General features: G+C 38.8%; 1 long non-coding RNA gene across 2 annotated transcripts in view; it reads left to right on the top strand.

The window, feature by feature from the left end:
* Window positions 1-21,202, top strand: part of LOC117084825 — a 30,906-nt gene extending 9,704 nt beyond the window's left edge. The window contains exons 2-5 of one of the 2 annotated variants that reach the window (XR_004437690.1): window positions 4,280-4,466; window positions 11,611-11,707; window positions 18,078-18,241; window positions 21,029-21,202. This is a non-coding gene — a long non-coding RNA (uncharacterized LOC117084825). Of the gene's footprint in view, window positions 1-4,279; window positions 4,467-11,610; window positions 11,708-18,077; window positions 18,289-21,028 lie in introns of both variants that reach the window. The other variant, XR_004437689.1, reaches the window with a different exon arrangement.
* Window positions 21,203-24,519: the final 3,317 nt, after the last annotated feature.

Here is a 24,519-nt window from a genome sequence, read left to right as displayed (position 1 = left end):
CTGGTTCTTGGATTCTTAGTGAGATGAACATGCTGACCTCACTGACCATGCTTATAAATATAATTCACAGTCTACTAGTTTAACTGAAGCTGTACTTCAATTTTAGAAAGTCATTTCTTTGCAAAAGAAAAAAATTAGTACGTGTGAAGATGCAATCGGCATCAACAGGGTTCAATTTACATCCCCCTCTCCTTCATTTTAAACAAATGGAAGGGGGTAAGCTTGAAACTGCATTTGTAGTTTCATGTAATTTTACTCCTTCGTAGTACATAAAAGCCACATTTTCTACTGTGTCTTTTAAAAATCTAAGCTTAAGCGACACTGAGGAAGGACAGCTAGAGCTAATTAAAATCTAAAAGCAACTGAGCCTCAAATGCCTTAGCAGTCTTCATTTTGTCATAGTATGAGGGTTACTGTAGTTAAGAAAGGGCATTTAACAATTGTAACTGCATGAACTTCAAGCCAGGAGAGTGAATTAGAGAAGTTCACAGCCAGGATCTAGGCTGATAGAGAATGAAATAGTTTCTAGAACACAGGTGGTCATTGGGAGCTGGCCCTCAGGGACCTGTGTCATAAATGCCTGCTCCTTCCTTCCCTTCCCTGGGGCTTGTGGTCAGACAAGGCTGGACTGCCCCCCTCTGACCAGAACAAGCTGGATATTCTCGGCCAGCCCACAGACTCAAAGGACCTCAAGGAAAGGGAAATGCAAGGCTTGTGTCCCTGTTTTCTCCAGTCCAAGAAGGATGAATGCTGCCCTGAATTGCTCAGAATAAAGGATGCTTTTTTACTAGGGACAGTATTAGTGGCTGGAGGCTTTCACTGTGTGAAGAAAGGAGCTCAAAGATCAATAGCATGGAGTTGGGGGTAAAGGCAGTCTTTCTTTCCTTTGCTGTCTCTGTAAATTCATTCTCCTGTGTTGCAAGACCTCATAGTTGTTCTTCTTCGGAATACTTCCATCACCATCTTTCAAGGTAAACCTTGTCCTGATGCTCTCTGAAGCCCTCAGATGGACAATTCTTGGAATCCGGGTGCTCTTCTCTCTGGATGTATTCTGTTAATTTCCCACCACCTCAGAGATGCATTCCTCCTGTACCATCCTCCACAAACAATAATGATGATGATACTAATAAAGCCTAAGACAAGAAATTGAGCAAGCTCTGAACTAGACATTGGGAGGAAACTTTCCAGTCTGCCCTTTCTCCTGTCTCGTGCTAGTCTTCTGCCTGTATCTAGATTAGCTCACTATCAAATTGCATTGAGATTGAGGACCCAAGCCTTAGCCACTAACTACTGTACTATTTCACCTACGGTGATGTCTGGAAGAGGTCTCTCCTCTGAACTCCACAACTGTAAGGCCTATTTCATTCTCGATGTCTCCACTTGGTGTCTCACAGGTCCTTCAAACTTAGTATGTCCAAAATAAAACTCTCCTTCTCTCCACCCAATGTATTTTTACCTCATTCTTCTCCATTTTAGTAAACAGCACCTAATTGTTAAAGGCAGACTTACGAATTATATTTTATCTCTTTCTCTTTCCTACCCATTCCATTTCTAATCTCTCTCAAAAAGTCTTGCTCAAACTACCCGCAAAATATATCTTGAGTTTGCCATTTCCAGACCAGGCCAGCATTGCATTATCTCTTGTCTTGTCTTGACTATGAGGTAGTAAATGTCTTTTGTTTTAAGCCACTAAGTTTTGTGGTAATTTGTAACACAGAAATAGATAACAAATAGAGTTTACTCATCTATGAAATGTGCATAATAATACTTAACTTGCAAAACTGTCGTGAGGATTAAAAATAACCAATCATAAGCATCTTGCATGTCATAGGTATTCAATAAAGAGCTGAACTTGAAAATGCAATACAGTCCAATGAGAAACTGTAAAGGAATGCTACCTCCAAACTCCTGGGCAGTCGATGAATGCTTATTGACATTATGTAAATATTTTCTATCTAGCAAGTATAAAAATTTTCCTGAAAAGCTCAAGGAAAAATGTATTTTATATTCCATGCCTGTGTTTCCTATATTTTATTTTCTCTTTCAGAAAATGTAAAACAACTCCTTGAATATGGTCATCATCCTATTATGGTGATCACCATCATCAACAATAAACACTTGCTGAGTGTGCTATGCTCAGTTTTGCACGCAGCTCCCAAGATCCTCCAGGATTAAGAATGCTCATTCCCACACCTATAATCCCAGCATTTTGGGAGACTGAGGCAGGGGATTGCCTGAGCTCAGGAATTCAAGACCAGCCTGGGCAACACGGTGAAACCCTTCTCTACTAAAAAAATACTAAAAAATTAGCCAGGTGTGGCAGCATGTGCCTGTAGTCCCAGCTACTTGGGAGACTGAGGCAGGAGAATTGTTTGAACCCAGGAGGCGGAGGTTGCAGTGAGCTGAGATTGTGCCACTGCACTCCAGCCTGGGTGACAGAGTGAGACTCCGTCTCAAAAAACAAAACAAAACAAAAGAAAAAAGAATGCTCATTCCTCACAGCCCATTCCTAACAACTACTGTGTACCCTATGGGAGCTGTTGAAGGCTAGGGACAATCAGCAAACTCATGTAAATTGTGCTTTGTTCTGGAATTTCTCCCATTTATTTTGGACACTACAACCCTTTGTTTTGAGGGACTATTACCCCTCCCATTCCAACCATAAGTGTCTCTGCTCTTTCCTCTCCCCTACTCCTCCACTCCTCAGAAGTGGTGGACATGGGAACCAAACTGATTAGAAGCCTTCCTCAGGACTTTTCAAATTGAGAAAGGGGCAAATAAGGGAAGTGGAGCATTGCTACTGCTAACAGTCATGACTAGAGCTTTGTGGAACAGGTTGGTCTGAAAGAATGATGTTGTCATAGAAATGAGAAACAAATCAGAGAAACGACACAAAATGCTCTGAAGCGTTCCAGTCTCTGAAGCTTGCCTTACCCTTTTCTCTGCAGTAATTTGTTTACATGCATCAATATATTCCACTTTGTACTGTTTCAGATTGGGTTTCTGTCCCTTGATATCCAAAGAACCCTGACTAATGGAGCTAGGCATGCCAGGAATGAACCTGCGAGTACTAGAAGGCTAAGTGGACACTCAGTCCAAATTTGGATGGAATGTTGAATTTGATGAGGTGCACTTATTCAGCCATAATTAAGGAGGGGAATCTATACCAATTCAAAATGTAAATTATTCAACTTATCTTCTGAATACATTTGTAATAATTGCTCTTCATTGAAGTAGAGCCCACATAGTAAAAGCTGCATGCATCATGAATATGCAGCTCAATGGATTATCCCAAAATGGACATATTAAGGAACCATCATCCAGATCAAGAAAAAGTGTCACTGTCACCCCAAATGCACCCCTTAGTATTAGTGTGCTGAGAGATCAAAGGAGGTTGTTTTGATCTCATCTGAAATTAAGCTAGAGGGGCCTCAGAGAAACCACACGAGCTTGATATAGGCTCCTGGAGTTTAAGTGACATCACAACTGGCAGGTAAGCCCTAAGAAGCTCGGGCTGGAGGTGTGACAGAAGGTGCTCCTTCCTGAGCACAGACTTAACAGAGCCAAGTTGAGAATGAGTCCACCACACGCACAGACGGCAGGGCAAAGGTGGGTGCCTGCCCAACACCAGAAGTGGGCTTTGCAGAAGATCTTGGGTCCATCAAAACTGAGTTTGTTTGAAAAAGAATCCCACTCCAGAATGATTTGAGAGGCAAAATACCCCTACAATTAAATGGAACATAAAAGCCCAGAAGTTATGAGACGAGAATGGAGGTGGCCAGTGGTAGGACCTGCATGGCTTAACTCACGGCACATGCAGTCAGTGAGAGATGTTCTCAGAATGTGCAAACGTGTTACACGGGAGAGTCCTTAACACAGAGTCAAGCAGGGAGAAGGAGACAGGAACAAGACTGCTTTTATATGACTCTCATATTATACTCTAACAAGTCCAGCTTGTTTGACAAAACAGATTCAGGCACGTGTATTTTCTTCCCTACTCAATGGTAAACTGTCTGAGAACAAGTATAGTTCATTCACTCCCTACCTGTACCATGAAGATGAGTACATTACATACTTACTGGTCAGCACAATGAAGTGAGTTTTGATTCACTGCCTGTTAAGTGAAGATACACAAAGTGTCAAACACAGGTGGAGCAAGGGAAGGCTAGAAAAAGAATGTGAGGACAAGAGTTATTTAGCACATCCAGAGATCTAATGCTATTTGTTGCTCTTCCTCTTTTTTTGTCTTTCTATTCCCTTTCCATACCTCCATGACTAGAAGCTGGAGTGGCAGCAGCCCAGGACATGTGTCAGGCCAGGAGCTGAGGAGACAGCAGTAGAGGCAGGGCAAAGGAGATGGCCTGCAGGGAGGGTCACACATGGGCCCTGAGCAGAGGAGGAGGCGTGGAGGGTGATGAGAGCAGAGTTTCTCACTGTTGGAGAAGGGATTTGCAAATGTGGGAAAGGTAGGAGTGGACATAAAAATGTGTGTGCACACACGTGTGTGTGTGTAATATGTATAAGTATGTATATTGCTAGATATTTATTTTATAGTTCTGTTTCTGAGAGGGTCTCTGAGCAACTCCAGAAGCAATGAGCATAGTGAGGGCCCAGATCATGAGTCCTAGAAACTTCTTCCACTAAAACAAATAAGGAGACCTCAGAAAAATGGCTGATTCAGGGCTAGGATGAGGAAAGTACAAGACACACCTATAACATCTTTTTTGTGGCAAAATGTAAGGAAGTGCTCAAAGAATGATAGGGATATGTCAGAAGGACACAGGAGCCCAGCAAGAGCCTGTCACTGACAAACTTTGGAAAATTTGAACACCAAAATAGTAATTATAGAAACAGATTGCAGCCCTTTGAATAAGATAGAAATCTTGAAGAATATTCTGGCCTTAAAAATTAAATGAAGAAAGAAATTTACATGAATTTTCCTTGAATTAGTATACCAAATAGTAATGGTGAGAGAAATAATGGAAACAGAAAATACCACATCCGTGGTTGTTGATCCAGGTGGTAGTCTCCCAATAGATGCTTAGGCTCGGAGCTAGAGATTTGATGAGGAGCAGGATGTTGATAGTCTCAGAGTATCTCTCTTGAAAATACTTTTCAATTACAAAAGGAAACATGGGGACTTTAAGGTGAAGAAATCTGACAAACATCCACTTCGATGTGATCAGTTAACATCACTGGCTATAGGACAGATCAACTCCGTGTGGCCCCTGATATGGATTCACTGAGATGAGCTCAGCATCACTTCTGTGGTATTCCTACAGGAATGCACAGCTTGAGACTGGACACAAAGAAGAATCCAGCAGACAGATTGAAGCCCACAGAACCAAACTCTCAAGATCCTAAAAGACAAGGGAAGATGAAGAAACAGTTGCACATTAGAAGAGACAAAATACACATGACAACTAAAGGCAATATGTGATTCTGAACTGAATCTTGAGCTGGAAAGGAAAAAGAGACCTTGTTGAGGTATGTGGAAAAAAATTAATATGCTTCATTGACTAGATGTTATTGTTGCATTAATATTGATTTACTGGCCGGGCGCGGTGGCTCAAGCCTGTAATCCCAGCACTTTGGGAGGCCGAGACGGGCGGATCACGACATCAGGAGATCGAGACCATCCTGGCTAACACGGTGAAACCCTGTCTCTACTAAAAATACAAAAACTAGCCGGGTGAGGTGGCGGGCGCCTGTAGTCCCAGCGTGAGGTGGCGGGCGCCTGTAGTCCCAGATACTCGGGAGGCTGAGGCAGGAGAATGGCATAAATCCGGGAGGCAGAGCTTGCAGTGAGCTGAGATCTGGCCACTGCACTCCAGTCTGGGCAACAGAGCGAGACTCCGCCTCAAAAAAAAAAAAAAAAAAAAAAAAAAATATATATAATATATATATATATATATATATATATATTGATTTACTGATTCGGGTGGTTACAGTGTAGTTTTTTGTTTTTTTTTTTTTTTTTTTTTTTTTTTTTTTTTTGTTGAGACGGAGTCTTGCTCTGTCGCCCAGGCTGGAGTGCAGTGGCCGGATCTCAGCTCACTGCAAGCTCCGCCTCCCGGGTTTACGCCATTCTCCTGCCTCAGCCTCCCGAGTAGCTGGGACTACAGGCGCCCGCCACCTCGCCCGGCTAGTTTTTTGTATTTTTAGTAGAGACGGGGTTTCACTGTGTTCGCCAGGATGGTCTCGATCTCCTGACCTCGTGATCCGCCCGTCTCGGCCTCCCAAAGTGCTGGGATTACAGGCTTGAGCCACCGCGCCCGGCCTACAGTGTAGTTTTGTAGGTGTCTGTCAACTCTCAACACCTTGTTTTGGAGATTTACATACTGCTGTTTTTAAAGGCAAATGGGGTACTATGACTGCAACTTGCTCTTGAATAGTTCAGCAAAGGAACAGTGTACCAGGGAGGGGAAGAAGGGAGGGAGGAGAAAAGGAAGGAGAAACAGAGAGAGAAAACCATGATGAATACAACAAAATATTTACAGAAGAGTAAGACTGAAAGGGATACAGGAGTTTTTTGTTCTGTTGTTGCAACTTTTCAGAAAATATGAAATTACTTCAAAATAAATTATTAAAACATTTAAAATATTATTTTAATTGTTTATGCTTACATATTGTCATTTATTTGATTCATATGACAAGCTCACTAATTGTTATGAGTTGAATTGCATTTTTCCAATATTCATATGCTGAGGTCCTAACCCCCTGTACCTCAGAATGTGACTTTATTTGGAAATGAGTCATTGAGGATATCAATAGTTAAGTCAAGATGAGGTCACATTGGATCAGGTGGGCCCCTAATCAGCTATGACTATGTTCTTGTTAAGAGGAGAAATTTGGAGACAGATATGCACACAAGGAGAGTGCCATCTGAAGATAAGGACAGAGCCAAGAGAAGCCAAAGACTTCCAGCAAACCACCAGAAGCTGGAGCAAAGGCAGGGAACATATTTTTTCTTACAGTCTTCAGAGGGAACCAACCCTTAATGGACCTTCATCTCAGGCTTCCAGCCTCCAGAACTGTGGGAAAATAGTTTTTGTTGTTTAAGCCACTCAGACAGGGGTGCTTTGTTACAACACCCAAGCAAACTAATACACAATCTCTGAATGCCTACGGAAATGAAACGAAATGACAGTGTTACACAATAAGATGAACAATTGGGGGGACTTTAAGACAGTTTCTTTGGATTAGGAAAGAAGATAATTACCTGATATTCCTTTACTTATTCAATTAATGTTTGCATATTTTTAATGTGACCATCTCTGTTGTAACTACAGGGACGCAGCAGCCACTATACAGACAAAGCTCTTACTTTGATGGGGCTTATATTCTAATGGAGGAAGGGGGATAATAAACAGGTGGTCATAAGTGAAGAAATATAAAATAAAAAAGGATGAGGAGCTGTAGAATAATAAAACCTACTATTTTAGATGGGTCAATCTGAGAAACCCTCTCAAAAACTCAAATAAAACGAGGGGCTGGGAAAACCTTTCCACTAGCGATAAGAGCAAGTGCAAAACAGGCAGGAATTTGGAGTATTGAGGAACAGCAGGAAGGCCATTGTAGCTGAAGCAGAATAAGAGATGGGAATAGTAATTAGAGACTGCCCTGGAAAAGTAGCCAAGGATGAGATCATGGAAGAACTTTAGAGCAAGGATTTTAAATTTTATTCCAAGTGTCAAGGAAAGCCATTTCAGCGTTTGAAGCACTAGAATGATGTAAATAGATTCATATCTTCAAGGGGTTCCTGTGGCTGCTATAAACAGCCTGTAGGAGGTTTGTATAGGACAAGGAGGCCACTTGGGGGCCTGGGCTCAGGAACTTCTATTTGCTCCTCCAGACCCTCTCTGTACCTGTCTCCACAATGGGTCCCTAGAATCTGACCTTTTTGTGCTATGTCTGAGTTTCTTTGTCTTCAGCTCATGGGAGCCGCCAGCAGAAGACTGAGAAGAGAACGCAGTTGGTGCATTAAGCCTCCCTGCTACTCCCTCCCAGGTTGCTGAGGGTTGGCTATATCTCCCTACCAAGGCCACGGGTGCTATCAGCCCCTAATTTCCCTGAATTTGGGTATCTGCTTGCTCCCTTTGTCCCTTCAGGGTTTGGGGTAAAAATCACTTCCTATTGATAGAACATTTCTTTATTGGTTTCCCTAACCCTACCTTCACCGTTTCATATAATCTCCTTAGCTTCTCTCCCTAATTCATCAGTTTGTGTGTACTATCTTTTAACCCTGCCAGATCCCAGACTGACACTGAGCTATTGCAGTAATCTGATGTTGTCTTGGAGTAAAGTGGTATCAGTTAAGGTATAAAGAGGCTGGATTTGGAATGTATCTGGAAGGTGGAGTTCATGGTATTCAATGATGGATAGACTTTGGGGCATAAAAGATAAATAAAAGAGGATGACTATAAATTTTGGCTTGAATGACCAGAGCACAGAGGAGAATTTAAAAGCAGCTTTTGCAGATAAAAAGAATTCAATTGTGTACACAATAATGTAGAAAGTTAGACAGTCAAGTTTTAATGTTGAGTGGGTAGTTGCTGTTGAAGAAAAAGGCCAAAATTGGAGACTGGGCTCCTTCCAGTCACCATGGAGCAATAGGGGCTGGACTTATCCTCTAATCTGAAACAATGAACAAATAAAAAAAAAAATGAAACAACAGTTTTAAGACACCAGGCAAAAAAAGACAGTGAAATTGAGGAAAGAAACCAATGGGATGAGGTGTACAATTACTCTGGGTTACTTCCTTGAGAGAGATTACATGCTCTGACACAGGAAAGAGGAACCCAAGTAGAGCCTGGAAGACTCTGAGTTGAAGAGATGGAGTGGAGAGTGCTGGGAGGCCAAGGAGGCAGAGTTCACAGGACAGAGTAGCAGAGAGAAGAGAGTAGTACACAGAAAGAGAATTCCAGAGATCCACATAGGGTTCCCCTCAAGTATTTAGCAAAGTATAGATCCATTCATGTATGTGAGGAAATTATCCAAGGCTGGATAAAGGACCACTTGAAGAATACTTGGAACTCATACAGGACCAGAAATAGTGCCCATCCCAAGCAGCCGGAATAAAAACCTCATTGTTTATAGGCAATAGGTAGAGTACACAAAAGGCCTTCCCTCAGTAGTGGGGATTAATAAACCCTGGACTGAGCACTTTTCTTGTCTCATTTAGCAAATCTTTAAAGCAAGATTTGAAAGGATCAAACTGTTTGCAAGAACTAAGTAACTGACTATATCCCAGAACTAAGCTCAAGAACACTTGTAGGAAACAAAAATGTGTCCAGTCCTCAACAAGTTAAAATTTACATCCATAATTAGGAGAAAAAGCAATCAAGATAAATAATCGATCTTATCTGTCTAAATTCAGACAGATACAGATGTTAGAATTAAAAGACAAGGATGTTAAAACAGGTTTTTAAAACTGTATTCCATATGTTCAAAAGGTTAAATATGGAGAGAGAAAACTGGGGGGAAAAACAAACTTGTTGAGGTGAAAATTACAATGTGAGAAATTAAAAAAAAATAGTGCTGCATGGGATTAATAGCAGATTAGACATTATGGAAGAAAACATTGGTGAACTTGCAGCCATAGCAATAGAAACTATGCAAAAGAAGAAAAGGAGTAAGAAATAATGAAAGGATTAGTGAGCTGTGGAATGACTTCAAGTGGTCTAATTTGTCTTTAACTGAAGTCTCCTAAAGAGAGTAGAACAGAAAGAATATTAGGAAACGTCATGGAAAAATTTTTCCGAATTGCATGTAAACATATATACCTAAGAAATCAATAAACTCAATCACAAAAATATGAAGAAAATTATACCTAGATACATTATAATCAAATTGGTTAAAACCAGTGATAAAGAAAAATCTAAAAACAGCCATAGAAAATGTATAGAGTATCTACTAAAGAACGAATTTAACAATAACACCAGATTGCATATCAGAAACAAAGCAAATGAGAAGACAGCAGAGTAACATCTTTACTAAAATGAAGATTGCAGATACAAATTGACAGTCAACAACTTTTAGATGATATTTAAAACTATGGGAACTAGGAAGTGAATGATAAAAAAAGAGGATAAAGAGAGTCGAAAAAGAGGAATGAATAATAATGAAAAACAGCCAATACTATAAGAAGGAAGTTGACGTGAGACATTTAGAGCCTGACTTTTTGAGAACTGACAACACTCTACTTTTGTTCTTGACCGATAAAGCCAACAATTGCTAATATCACTTAAGAATAAGTAAGACACAATAGTATGAGGTCAATTTGCAACTGTTTAGGGGCAAAATATTGCTCGTATTTTTATTTTCATGCTCAGAGGAGCCACATGAGGTAAGATTTTTTGCTGTTTTGGCCATTGTTCAAAAAGAGCCTTTTGTTTTTCTCTGTCTCATGTCTCCACAAGGTTATGACACATTCGACAGATTCATTGAGCCCTCTGATGTTGTCCTTACGTGAAATGACTTCTAGAAATCCTTAAATTAATCCATTTTGCTCAAAGATAAGGCCTTTAGTTTTAATTATGAAATTAAAACCAAATTTGGAATCCATATAACGAATGGCATGCCTTCTCTTAGTAAATTCTGAAAGGAAAAACAATTTAGGAAAAATATTCAGGTTTGTTGTGATTATGACTGGGCTGTCAAAAATTGAAAAAGGGAGAAGAATGAGGAAGAAGGTAGAAGAGAATAGATAAGGCAGGCTGATGGCTACCGCAAAGCCAGCCTCCACACTACACAATGCCAACAGGAACTCAACCACAAGCTGGAGCCCGGGGACCTTGGTTTGGTTTATGCCTCAAAGAGGGAAAGAAACTGTAGTGGCCAAAAAATAAAAAAGGAAGTCAGCCACTTTAAATGTATCAGACTACGTATTTTCAAATTTGTAGTATGAATATGGTATTTTAAAATTTTTTGCATACAGAGCAAAGTCAAAGCAGAAACTTAACTGTATTCTCTATTCACTCTCATTGTCCATAATGATGGTTTTGTTATCTATAATTATACTATTCTTCTTTAACTTGTGTGAAAATCAATGTATTTTATAGCATATTTTTAACTATTCCATTACCAGGCAATTCTACCAATGCCTAATTCAAAAGTAAAGCAATTCTATCACTTTGTCTGTGACTACTTCATGTCTTTCTCTTTCCTTTGTCTTTATTCCCTCTCAATATTTATTCCTCTCCCGTTCTCCTGCTCTCTCTCTCTGTATAAGTCCATTTTCATGCTGCTGATAAAGATATACCTGAGACTGGGTAATTTATAAAGAAAAAGAGGTTTAACAGACTCACAGTTCCACTTGGCTGGGGAGGCCTCACAATCATGGCGGAAGACAAAGAGCAAAGGGACATCCTACACAGCTGCAGGCAAGACAGAATGAGAGCCAAGTGAAAGGGGAAACGCCTTATCAAATCATCAGATCTCCTGAGACTTATTGAGTACCACGAGAACAGTATGGGGGAAACCACCCCCATGATTCAATTATCTCCCACCGGATCCCTCACACAACACACGTGTGGGCACTACAGTTTAAGATGAGATTTGGGTGGGGACACCAGCCTAACCATATCACTCTCTCTCTCTCTTTTACAGTGAAAAAGAAATAATTTATGTGGCATTAGAGGCAAAGCAAGCCCCTAGGGATGCAAAAGGGAAAGAGAACAAAGCTAGCAATCATCCATTACATCATGTGAGTGTAACTAATCACAGTTTCTTTCTTTTACTTGTAGCAAACATGACCAGAATTGTAGAGAAAATAGTGCATTTAAAAATAATGCCTTTAAGAAGAGTCATGTTTTTATCAGTTCAGTTGAAAAGACACAGTATTAGATTCTATAGTGGCAATTCCCTAAGGCAAAGAAAGGAAATTCCACTTTTGGAAACATTGAAAATACCGCTACTATTAAACTATTTTAGAAAACATGGTTGAGCCCTTCATCTAAAAATCCAGTTCAAATCACAGCTATCTTAAGTAACTGCATTTGAGAGTAATAAGTGATCCCCTGAAAAAGACCCTATTGGACCTGTTCCAAGTGGGCCATGTCATTTCAAATCACAGAATCTTAGAGTTAAAGAGAATTTTAGAATGTATCTATTCCAACCTTCCAGTGAGTTAAAGAATCCATTCTATAATACCTCTTGTAAATGCTAATCACATCTCCATTTGAACTGCCCCAAAAATAGGAAACTCATTATCTTACAAAGTATCACATTTCAGTTTTTTGAATGATATTAATTGTATAAATGTCTTTTTTAAATTTTTTTAATCTTTTAAATTTTTTTACTTTTTACTTTTTTTTTTAGTCTTTTTTATATTTAACTAAAATCTACCTTCTTGCAGCTTCTAGTCTCGGGAAAAGATCATAGGCATCAGCGCTGGTCTCTCTGCCCTGGGAACTGTTCTAGAGTTCCAAATTCAGAGATACCCATCTGGCCAGCTCTCCTCCACCCCACCCACACCCTTTCCAGACTCTGGTAACCATCATTCTACTCTCTAGCTCCATTAGTTCAATTGTTTTAATTTTTAGCTCCAACACATTAGTGAGAAAATGTGAAGTTTGACTTTCTGTTCCTAGATTATTCCACTTAATGTAATAACCTCCAGTTTATCCATGTTGTTGCAGATTACAGGATCTCGTTCTTTTTTATGGATGAATAGTATTTCGTTTTGTATGTGTACCACATTTTTTTTTTTACCCATTCATCTGTTGATGGACACTTAGGTTGCTTCCCAATCTTCTGCTATTGTAAATAGTGCTTCAGTAAACATGGGAGTGCAGATATATCTTCAGTATATTGATTTCCTTTCTTCTGGGTATATACCTAGCAGTGAAATTGGTAGGTCATATGGTAGTTCTATTTTTAGTTTTCTGAGGAGCTTCCATACTATTCTCCATACTGATTGTACATTCCCATCAACAGTGTACAAGAGTTCCCTTTTCTCCACATCCACACCACCATTTGTTATTGACTATCCTTTGGATGAAAGCCACTTTAACTGGGATGAGATGATATCTCACCATGGTTTGGTTTGCATTTCTCTGATGATCAGTGATGTAGAGCACCTTTTTTTTTATATACCTGTTTGCCATTTGTATGCCTTCTTTTGGAAAAATGTCTATTCAGATATTTTCCCTATTTTTAAATAAAATTATTACATTTTTTTCTAATTGAGTTGTTTGAGCTTCTTATATGTTCAGGTTATTAATCCCTTTTTAGATGTATATTTGGCAAATATGTCTCCCATTCTGTGGATTTTCTTCACTTTGTTCATTGCAGAAGCTCTTTAACTTGATGTCACCTCATTTGTTCATTTTTGCTTTGGTTTCCTGTGCTTGTGGGGTATTATTCAAGAAATCTTTGCCCAGACCAATGTACTGAAGAGTTTCACCAATGTTTCCTTTTAGTAATTTCACAGTTTGAAGTCTTAGATTTAAGTCTTCAATCCATTCAGATTTGAATTTTGTGTGTGGTGAGAGATAGAGGTCTAGTTTAATTATTCTGCATATGGATATCCTATTTTCCAAGTACCATTTATTGAAAAGACTGTTCTTTCTTTCTGCAAAATATGTTCTTGGCACCTTTGTCAAAAATGAATTCACTGTAGATGTATGGATTTGTTTCTGGGATCTCTATTCTGTTCCATTGTCTATGTGTCTGTTTTTATGCCAGTATCATGCTGTTTTGGTTAGTACAGCTCTGTAATATAATTTGAAGTCAGGTAATATGATTCCTCCAGTTTTGTTCTTTTTGCTTAGGATAGCTTTGTCTATTCTGAGTCTTTTGTAGTTCCACATAAATTTTAGGATTGTTTTATCTATTTCTGTGAAGAATCTCATTGGTATTTTGATAGGGATTACATTGAATCTGTAGACTGCTTTGGGTAGTATGAACATTTTAACAATCTTGATTCTTCCAATTCATGAACATGAAATCTCTTTCCTTTTTAAGGTGTTCTCTTCAATTTTTCTCATCAATGTTTTACAGTTTTCATTATAGAGATATTTTACTTCTTTGGTTAATTCCTAGGTATTTAATTTCATGTGTGGCTATTGTGAATGGGATTACTTTTTTATTTCTATTCCAGATTGTTCACATTGGCATATAGAAATGCTACTGATTCTTGTATGTTGATTTTGTATCCTGCAACTTTGTTGAATTTGTTTGTCAGTTCTAAAGGTATTCTGATGGTATTTAGGTTTTTACAAATATAAGATCATATTATCTGCAAACAATGATAATTTGACTCCTTCCATTCTAATTTGGATGCCCTTTATTTCTTTCTGTTGTCTGATTGCTCTAGCTAGGACTTCCAGTACTATGTTGAATAACGGTGGTGAAAGTTGTCATCCTTGTCGTGTTCCAGATCTCACAGGAAAAGCTTTTAATTTTTCCCTGTTTAGTATGATACTAGCTGTGGGTCTGTCATATACAGCTTTTATTATGTTGGAAATATGTTTCTTCTATACTCAGTTTTTATTTTTTTTTTATCATGAAGGGATGTTGAAAATTATCAAAAGCTTTGAAATAATTATATGGATTTTGTTCATTCTGTTGATATGATGTATCCATTTATTTATTTGCATATATTTAACTATTCTTGCATCCCTGGGATGAATCCCACTTGGTCATAATAAATGATCTTTTTAATGTGTTGTTGAATTCAGTTTGTTAGTTTTGGGTTGAGGATTTCTGCATCAATGTGTGTCAACGACTTTGCTTGTTTTTTTTTTTTTTTTTTTTAGTGTTTCTTTGTTTGGTTTTCGTATCAAGATATTACTGGCTTCCTTGAATGAGTTTGGAAGTATTCCCTCTTCTATTTTTCAGAGTGGTTTGAGCAGGATTGGTATTAGTTCTTCTTTAAATGTTTGGTAAAATTCACCAGTGAGGTCACTGGGTGCTGGGCTTTCTATACTGGAAGACTCTTCATCACAGCTTTGATCTCATTACTTGTTATTGGTCTATTCAGGGTTTGGATTACTTCATGGTTTAATCACGATAGGTTGCATGTGTGTGGGAATTTATCTGTTTCTTCTAGGTTTCCCAATTATTGGCATATAGTTATTAAGTAGTCCACTAATGATTCTGTGAGTTTCTGTGGTATCAGATGTAATGTCTCCTTTTTCATCTCTGATTTTATTTATCTGGGTCTTCTTTTTTCCTTAGTGTTGCTAAAGGTTTGTCAATTTTGTTTATATTTTTTTGTAAAAAAAAAACCAAAAAACAAAAAAACCCCTTTTGTTTTATTACCCTGTGTGTTGTCTTTTATTTCAATTTCATATATTTCTGATCTTATCTTTATTATTTCTTTTCTTCTAATTTTGGGTTTGGTTTGCTCTTGCCTTTCTAGTTGTTTAAGATGCATCATTACGTTGTTTATTTGACATTTTTCTACTTTTTTGATGTAGGTGCTTATTATTATAAACTTTCCTCCTAGTGCTGCTTTCTCTGTATCCCATAGGTTTTAATATGTTGTGCTTCCATTTTGATTTGTTTCAAGACACTTTAAAATTTTCTTTTTAATTTTTTCATTTACCCACTAGTCATTCAGGAGCATATTGTGTAATTTCCATTTGCTTGTATAGTTTTCTAAGTTCCTCTTATTAATAATTTTTAGTTTTATTCCCTTGTGGTCAGAGAAAATACTTGAAAAGATTTCAATTTTTTGAAATCTCTAAGACTTGTTTTGTGGCCTAACATGTGGTCTATCCTTGAGAATGATCCATATGCTGAGGAGAAGAATGTGTGTTCTATAGTCATTGGGTGAAATGGTCTGTAAATATTTGTTAGGTCCCTTTGATCTATGGTACAGATTAAGTCCAATGTTTCTTTTTTGATTTCCTGTCTGGGCGATCTGTCCAATACTGAAAGCTGGGCCTTAAAGTCACCAAATTGTATTGATTTCTTATCTCTTTCTTTAGTTTTAATATTTGCTTTGTATATCTGAGTACTCCAGTATTGGGTACATATATATTTACAATTGTGATACTCTCCTTGAATTTGACCCCTTTATCTTTGTATAATGACCTTCCTTGCCTCTTTGTATAGTATTTTTCTTGAAATCTTTTTGTCTCATATAGATATAGCCACTCCCACTCTTTCTTGGTTTCCATTTGAATAGAATATCGTTTTCCATCCCTTTATTTTCAGTCTACGTGTGCCTTTATAGGCAAGATGTGTTTCTTGCAGACAACATATCACTGGGTCTTCCTTTGTTATCCATTCAGTCACTCATTGTCTTTTGATTGGAGAGTTTAGTTCATTTACATTAAATGTTATTATTGATAAGGACTTGCTACTGCCATTTTGTTGTTTTCTGATTGTTTTATCATCTTCCCTCCCTCCCTTCCTTCCTTCCTTCCTTTCTTCCTTCCTTCCTTCCTTCCCCTCCCTCTCTCCCTCCATCCATCCCTCTCTCTCTCTCTCTCTCTCTCTCCCTTCTTCCTGTCTTCCTTTTTGTGAAGATGATTTTCTCTGGTGGTATGTTCTAATTTCTTGCTTTTTTATTTTTCGTATCTCTCTTGTAGGTTTCTTAATTTAAGGTTTCCATAAGGCTTGCAAATAACATCTTATAACCCATTATTTTAAGCCGATGGCAATACTGATTACAAAAGCAAAGAGAAAACTAATGAAAACTGTACTTTAACTTCATACCCCCTCCTCACTTTTTAACTTTTTGTCGTTTCCATTTGTGTCTTATTATACTACGTTTTAAAAAGTTATTGTAGTTATTATTTTTGATAGGTTCATCTTTTAGTCTTTCTGCTCAAGACATGAGTCATTTATACACCACAATTACAGTGTTATAATATTCTGTGTTGGTCTGTGTACTTACTATTACCAGTGAGTTTTGTACCATCAGATGATTTCTTACTGCTCATCAATGGCCTTTTCTTTCAGATCAAAGAACTCCCCTTAGCATTTCTTGTAGGATAGATCTGGTGTTGATGAAATCCCTCAGCTTTTGTCTGGAAAAGTCTTTATTTGTTGTTCATGTTTAAAGGATATTTTCACTGGATACATTATTCAATGATTAAAATGCTTTCCTACAATACTTTAAATATGTTATGCTACTCTCTCCTGGCCTGTAATATTTCCACTGGGAAGTCTGCTGCCAGACATATTGGACCTCCTTTGTATGTTGTTTCTTTTCTCTTGCTGCTTTTTAGAATCCTTTCTTTATCTTCGACCTTTGGGAGTTTGTCTATTAAATGTTTTGAGGTAGTCTTACTTGGGATAAATCTACTTGGTGTTCTATAACGTTCTTATACTTGAATATTGATACTTTTCTCTCAGTTTGGAAAATTATGTTATTTTCCTTTTGATAAACTTTTTACCCAGACCTCTCTCTCTCTCTCTACCTCCTCTTTAAGGTCAATAACACTTTTGAGGCTATTTTCTAGATCTTGCAGGTGAACTTCAGTCTTTTTTTCTTGTTTTCTGTCTCTTCTGTGTTTTTTAAATTCTGTCTTCAAGCTCACTAATTCTGTCTTCTGCTTCAATTCTGCTATTAAGAAATTCCTCAGTATGTCAGTTGAATTTCTCAGCTCCAGAAATTCTGTTTGATTGTTTTTAATTATTTCACTGTCAAATTTATCTTTTAAGATCCTGAATTCCTTCTCCATGTTATCTTGAACTTCACTGAGATTTCTCAAAACAGCTATTTTGAATTCTCTGTCTGAAAGGTCACATATTTCTGTCACTCTGGTATGGGTCACTGGTGACTTACTGATTTCATTTAGTGAGGTCATGTTTTCCTGGATGGTCGTGATGCTTATGTATGTTCATCAAAATATGAGTATTGAAGAGTTAGGTATTTATCATAGTCTTCACAGTTTGTACCTGTCCTTTTTGGGAAGGCTTACCAAGTGTTCAAAGGGAATTGAGTGTTGTGATTTAAGTCTTTGGTCACTGTAGCCATATCCGCATTAGGAGGCTCCCCAAGCCCAGAAATGCTGTGACCTTTATAGACTCATACAAATACAGCCTTGGTGGTCTTGGGTAAGATCCAAGAGAATTCTCCAGATTCCCATGCAGACATTCTCATTCTCTCCCCTTAGTTTCTCCCAAACTAATGAAGCCCCTCTCCATGCCGAGCTGCCAGGAGCTGGAGGAGAGATGGCACAAGCAACCATGTAGCCACCACCACTGGGACTGCACTAGATCAGACCTGAAGCCAACATGTCACTGGCTTTTGCCTAAGGCCTACAACAACCACTGCTTGGTAACCACCAATATTCCCTCAAGGCCCAGAGGCTCTACAATCAGCAGGTGGTAAATCCTAACAGGCTTATATCCTTACCTTCAGGACAGTGAGCTCCCCTCTAGCACAGGGTGGGTCCAGAAATGCTATATGGGAGCCAGGACCTGGAGTTGGGAACTGTATTCGTCTGTTTTCTCACTGCTACCCACCTGAGACTGGGTAATTTATAAACAAATGAGGTTTAACTGACTCACAGTTCTGCAGAGCTGGAGAGGCCCCAGGAAACAAGGGGAAGGAAGGCACATCTTACATGGTGGCAGGAGGAAGAGAGTGCATGAGGAAGTGCCACACTTTAAAATCATCAGCTCTTGTGAGAACTCACTCACTATCATGAAAATGGCATGGGGGAAACTGTCCCCATGAGCCAGTCACCTCCCCTCAGGTCCCTCCCTTGATATGTGGGGATTACAATTCAAGATGAGATTTGAGTGGGGACATGGAGCCAAACTGTATCAGAAACCTTAGAGATCTACCTGGTGCTCTATTCTACTCTGGCTGAGCTGGCATCCAAACATCAAGACAAAGTACTTCCCACTCTCCTCTTGTCTTTTCTCAAGCAGAAGAAACCTCTTTCCCTGTGGCCAGCACCACCCCAGGCCGGTGATGAGCACTGCCTGGCTACTTCCAATGTTCACTCAAGGCCTAAGTGCTCTTCAGTCAGCTTGTGATGAATGCTGCTGGGCCTAAGTATCTCCTTTCAGGGTAATGGATTCCCTCTGGCCTATGGTGGGTCCAAAAATGCTGATCAGGAGCCATAGCCCAGAATTGGAGGCCTTAGGAGGCCAGTTTGTACTCTACCTCACTGTGGCTGAGCTGGTACCCAAGCTGCAAGACAAAATCCCTTTTACTCTTTCCTGTGTTTTCCTCAAGTGGAAGAAATCTGCCACCCAAACCCACCCCACACCCTGCCCCATGGCCACCACAGCTGGGAGTGTGCTGGGTCACACCTGAAGCCCACACTGCAGTGGGTCTCATCCAGGGCTCAGAGCGAGTACTGCTTGGCAACTGCTGATGTTTATTCCAGGTCCAAGGGCTGTTTGGTAAGCAGGTAATGACTCTTTCCAAGACTGCAGGTTCCAAGGCAGCAGGTTCCCTTCTGGGCCAGGGTGTGTCTAGAAATATCATCTCAGAGATAGGGCCTGACATGGGAGCCTCAAGACTCTGTCTTGTGCCCCATCCTACTGTGGCTGAGCTGGTATCCAAGCTGCAAGACAAAGTTATCTTTCCTCTCCTCCTCTTTCCTCCCCTCCCCTTCCCTCCCCTACCCTCCCTTCTCCTCTCCTCTCCTTGCCTCGCCTCTCCTCGCCTCGCCTCGCCTCTCCTCTCCTCTCCTCAGTGGAAAGAAGGAATTCCTCTCAGAGCTGCAAGCTGAATTGTCTGGAGTTGGGGGAGGAGTGAAACAAGCACTCCCTTGGCCACCCCAGCTGGTGTCCCACTAGGTTGTGTGCACCCCAAGTCCATTGGCTCCAAACCCAGCGTAGCACCAGGATTTGCCCAGGAATTGCAGTCCTTGTTGCCTAAACTGCCTTTCAAGTTTATTTAGGACCGCAGCAGCTTTAGCCTGTGCTGGTAGGGCTAGTTGAAACTCACTTTCTAACTGCTGGGATGAGTTATTCCCCTCTGGCTAGGGTTGCTCTAAATGTTCCCTTTGTGGGCACCAGCCAAATTCTGCCCTGTATTGCTTTCTGCTGTAACAGGGCAGCACTAAATTCAATGCAAAGTTTCATAATCACTGTGCTCTCCTCTGAAGCACACAGATTCTCTCCACATCACGTGGCTGCTGTCAGTGATGCAAAAGTGGTAATTTCAGTGATACAAGACTGCCTTTCCTACCCTCTTCAGTGCCCCTTTCCTTGATATGATATTCAAGCCAGGTATTGTGATTGCTCACCTGATTTTTTTTTTATGAAGGTGCTTTCTTGTATGGACAGTTGTTCAACTTGGTGTTCCTTTTGGGGAGAGGTGGGTACAATCGCCGGAGGATTCTATTCAGCCATCTTGCTCTGCCTCCTCCTCAACCGAGACACTTTTGAGAGTAAGAGAGGTGTTATGAGCAATCATACCAGACTACAGACAAGAATTAATACTCCCTCAGGTTATGTGAGCATACTATGTAAGAAAAATGTGCGGTGGCTCAAGCCTGTAATCCCAGCACTTTGGGAGGCCGAGACGGGCGGATCATGAGGTCAGGAGATCGAGACCCTCCTGGCTAATACAGTGAAACCCCGTCTCTACTAAAAAATACAAAAACTAGCCGGGCGAGGTGGCGGGCGCCTGTAGTCCCAGCTACTCGGGAGGCTGAGGCAGGAGAATGGCGTAAACCCGGGAGGCGGAGCTTGCAGTGAGCTGAGATCCGGCCACTGCACTCCAGCCTGGGCGACAGAGCGAGACTCCGCCTCAAAAAAAAAAAAAAAAAAAAAAAAAAAAAAAAAAAAAAATGTTCCTGGGACAGAAACAATTCTATGTGTTCACCAAAACATTTTATTTTCCTCCTGGACAAACACACACACACACACAAACAACTTTATTTGCTATCATTACCACTCCAAACATACACACACACTCACAAAAACAGCAGATAGATACACTGAGTCATGACACATACATTAGATAGATAGATATGATAGATCGATAGATAGATAGATAGATATAGATAGATAGATAGATAGATAGATAATAGATAGATAGAGTTATGATTATAAGTCATGGGCAACTTGGTGTGAGCTGAAGTGATGTTCTCTGTTTCAGGCACAGCCATAAAACATCCTGAGTCATATTAGGACAGTCCCCACTGACTCCTTGATGATGGAAACATACAGTGAAACGAGTCAGGATTCTGAGTTTACTGCTTGGAAGAGAGCCACCAAAGAGAGCCACTGACCAGGAACCTCCACATGAGACTCTGCATGAGCAAAAAATAAAACTTTGCGGTATTTAAAGCTCTGTGAGTTTCAGGTCGTCTTTTATATTTTATAGTAGTTAGCATACCCTGAGTAGCACAGATCTGAAGCATGGAAATAATAAGATCAAGCATTTCAGGTTCCATTTTTAAAATTCTACTTCATAGGGTTTATCCTTAGAAAAACCCTCTATCATCCTTAGGAAAGTATTATGGGTGTGCTACTCAATAAAGCAAAACTATTTATTATAACATGAAATTTAAAACAATCTAAATGTCAAAAATATACGTTGGTTAAAAATGTGGTACATTTGTAGGATGAAATATTATGAGAACACTAAAAATGAAGAAAAAATAGACACATATTTTGTGACAAAGTTAGGCTATCTAATGCCTTACATTTACATCTATGCATAGAAAATGTATTGAAAATATATGTTCCAAAATGTTAACAGTGATTACTGTAAGTTGTGGATGTGATTTTCATCTCTTTTCTGTTATTTTGCTTTTTAATATTAAAATTATAAAACCACATAGACATATAATGTCTATCATCAGATATTTGCAAATTCTCACAGACAACAAGTAGGTGAAATTCAAGAATGGGTAGAATACAGCCCTGAAATATTCAGTGCCAGGGAAATGACCATCAGGAGCTATGGAACAAAAAACTACTTCTGCAAAGAAGAGGCACACAGGTACCTGTAACAAAGCAAATAAACAAAAAAGACTAAATGTGGAGCCATTGTCTCAGTCCCACCTGCTTTCACCTATCTAAGAGCTGATAATGACCCCGTTTTTTAATTTGCTATTGATCACTACAAATAACTGAGTACCTGAGGGGTAAATTCAGAGACTAGATTCAGACAGTTTTCTGGCAGAAGCATTTACTTGCAACTAACCTTACTTATGGGGTGAAGAGTAGAATGGCAGGAGAAAAGATTGGATATCATCTCCCTGCATTGCTAAATATCAATAAGTGTATTTATTGCAACATGTTTTGATCCAAAATGATAATGCAATAAGTATCTCCCTTGAATCTCAAAGGGAAAACAGAAAATGACAGATTCCTCTTAAATATTTTATTGTTCTCAGTTTAATAATACATCAACAGAAACAATTTTTATGCATTCAACATTCAAATCATGTCTCTTTAAGTCTCTTTTCAGACTAAAAATTGTATCTTTGCAATTTGAATACTCTAGAGAATAACATCAAAAGTTAACAAAAATGTATCAATATTCCCAATTTGCAAACATGGTATGTAACTGAAGAAATATATTCAGGGTTCTGTCTGTTTATTTATTTGGCTATTTTAAAATTGATCTTTATCTAGTTTCACTTCTTTCAGCAGTGGGCCCTTTTTGTTTCCCATTCTTCTTTGTGACTTGTTAGAGTTTTTAAAGAGTGGTAATCCAGAAATAAAAGTCAGGGAAAGTAAACACTCTAGCATTTCAATGAAGGATTTAGCAAATCCCCTTTTATAAATGTTCAGACATTCTGGCAATGAAGTAAGAAGTACTATAGGCTGAATTTCACCACCAAGACATTTGTATAGGTATTGTACCAACGAGTAACATGGTGAAACTCCATCTCTACTAAAAATAAAAAAATTAGCTGGGTGTGGTGACGTATGCCTATAGTTCCAGTGGCTTGGGAGGCTAAGGTAGGAAGATCACTTGAGCCTGAGAGGTTGAGGCTGCAGTGAACCATGATTGTGCCACTGTACTCCAGCCTGGGTGAAAAAGCAAGATTCTGTCTCAAAAAAAAAAAAAAGAAAGAAAAGAAAATATTATAGCTACAGTATATTTCAATCTTTGGGGATATGGTTAACATATATCATGATTTCTGATTGTACAATAGATCATACTTCATTCAGGAATCTCATTATGTAAAGCATTTCAAACCACAAAACCATGTTCTTTAAAGCATGAAGTTTGTGAGGGGTTTTTGTTTGTTTATTTTTATCTCTTTTTTAAAATCTTATCTCTGTAAGACAAAATAAATGAAAAAATGTCCCATGTTCATGGGTTGAAAAAATTAATATTGTGAAAACGTCCGTACTACTCAAAGCAATCTACAGATTTAGTGCAATTTCTATCTGAATTTCAATGACATTTTTCACAGAAATAGAAAAAAAATTCTAAAATTCACATGGAACCCCAAAAGACCCCAAATAGCAAAGCAATCTTCAAGCAAAAAGAATAAAGCTGAAGATATCACATTACCTAATTTCAAAATATACTACAGAGTTATAATAACAAAGACAGCATGGAACTGCCATTAAAAACAGACATACAGAACAATGAAACAAAATAGCCCAGAAATAAATCAACACATTTACAGTCAATTGTTCTTAGACAAAGTTGTTAAGAACACACAATGGGGAAAGGACAGTCTCTTCAATAAATGGTGTTGGGAAAACTGGATATCCATGTATGGAAGGTAAAATTAGATCCTCACATTGTACCATCTACAAAACCCAAGTCAAAAATGATTAGAGACTTAAATGTAAAATCTGAAACTATAAAACTACTAGAAGATAACATAGAAAAAACATCTTAACATTGGTGTGTGGGCAAATTTTTTTTGGATATGACCCTAAAGGCACAGGCAACAAAAGCAAAAAATATACAAATCAGATTTCATCAAACTAAAAAGCTTATACACAGCAAAGGAAATAATTAACAGAGTGAAAAGGCAATTTATGGAATGGGAGAAAATATTTACAAACCAGGTATCTGATAAGGGGTTAATACTCCAAATCTGTAAGGAACTCACCAACTCAATAGCAAGAAAACAACCCAGTTAAAAAGTGGGCAAAGGAGCTGAACAGACATTTCTCAAAAGAAGACATACAAATGACCAATAGATATATGAAAAAATGCTCAACATTTTTGTTGAGCATTATTGCAAAAATCAAAAAAGTTTCTCTAATCATCAGGGAAATGCAAATTAAATTCACAATGAGATATCACCTCTCAACTGTTAGAATGACTGCTATCAAAAAGACAAGATAGCAAGTGTTGGTGAGGATGTGGAGAAAAGAAAACCCTTGTGCACTGTTGGTGAGAGTGAAAATTGCTATAGCCATTATGGAAAGCAGCATAGAGTTTCCTCTAAAACAAATAAAAATAGCACTACCATGTGATCCAGCAATTCCGTTCTTGGCTATATAGCCAAAGGAAATGATATCAATATCTCAGAGAGATATCTGCACTCTCATGCTCATTGCAGTACTATTCACAGTGGCAAAGATAGGGAATCAACCTAAATGCTCAATGACAAATAAATGGATAAAGAAAATGTCTCATATACATATACAATGGAATATTACTCA

The sequence above is a fragment of the Trachypithecus francoisi genome, unplaced genomic scaffold, assembly GCF_009764315.1.
Source record: "Trachypithecus francoisi isolate TF-2019V2 unplaced genomic scaffold, Tfra_2.0 Lachesis_group1, whole genome shotgun sequence".
Classification (NCBI taxonomy): Eukaryota; Metazoa; Chordata; class Mammalia; order Primates; family Cercopithecidae; genus Trachypithecus; species Trachypithecus francoisi.
This window is presented reverse-complemented; position numbering and strand designations above follow the sequence as displayed.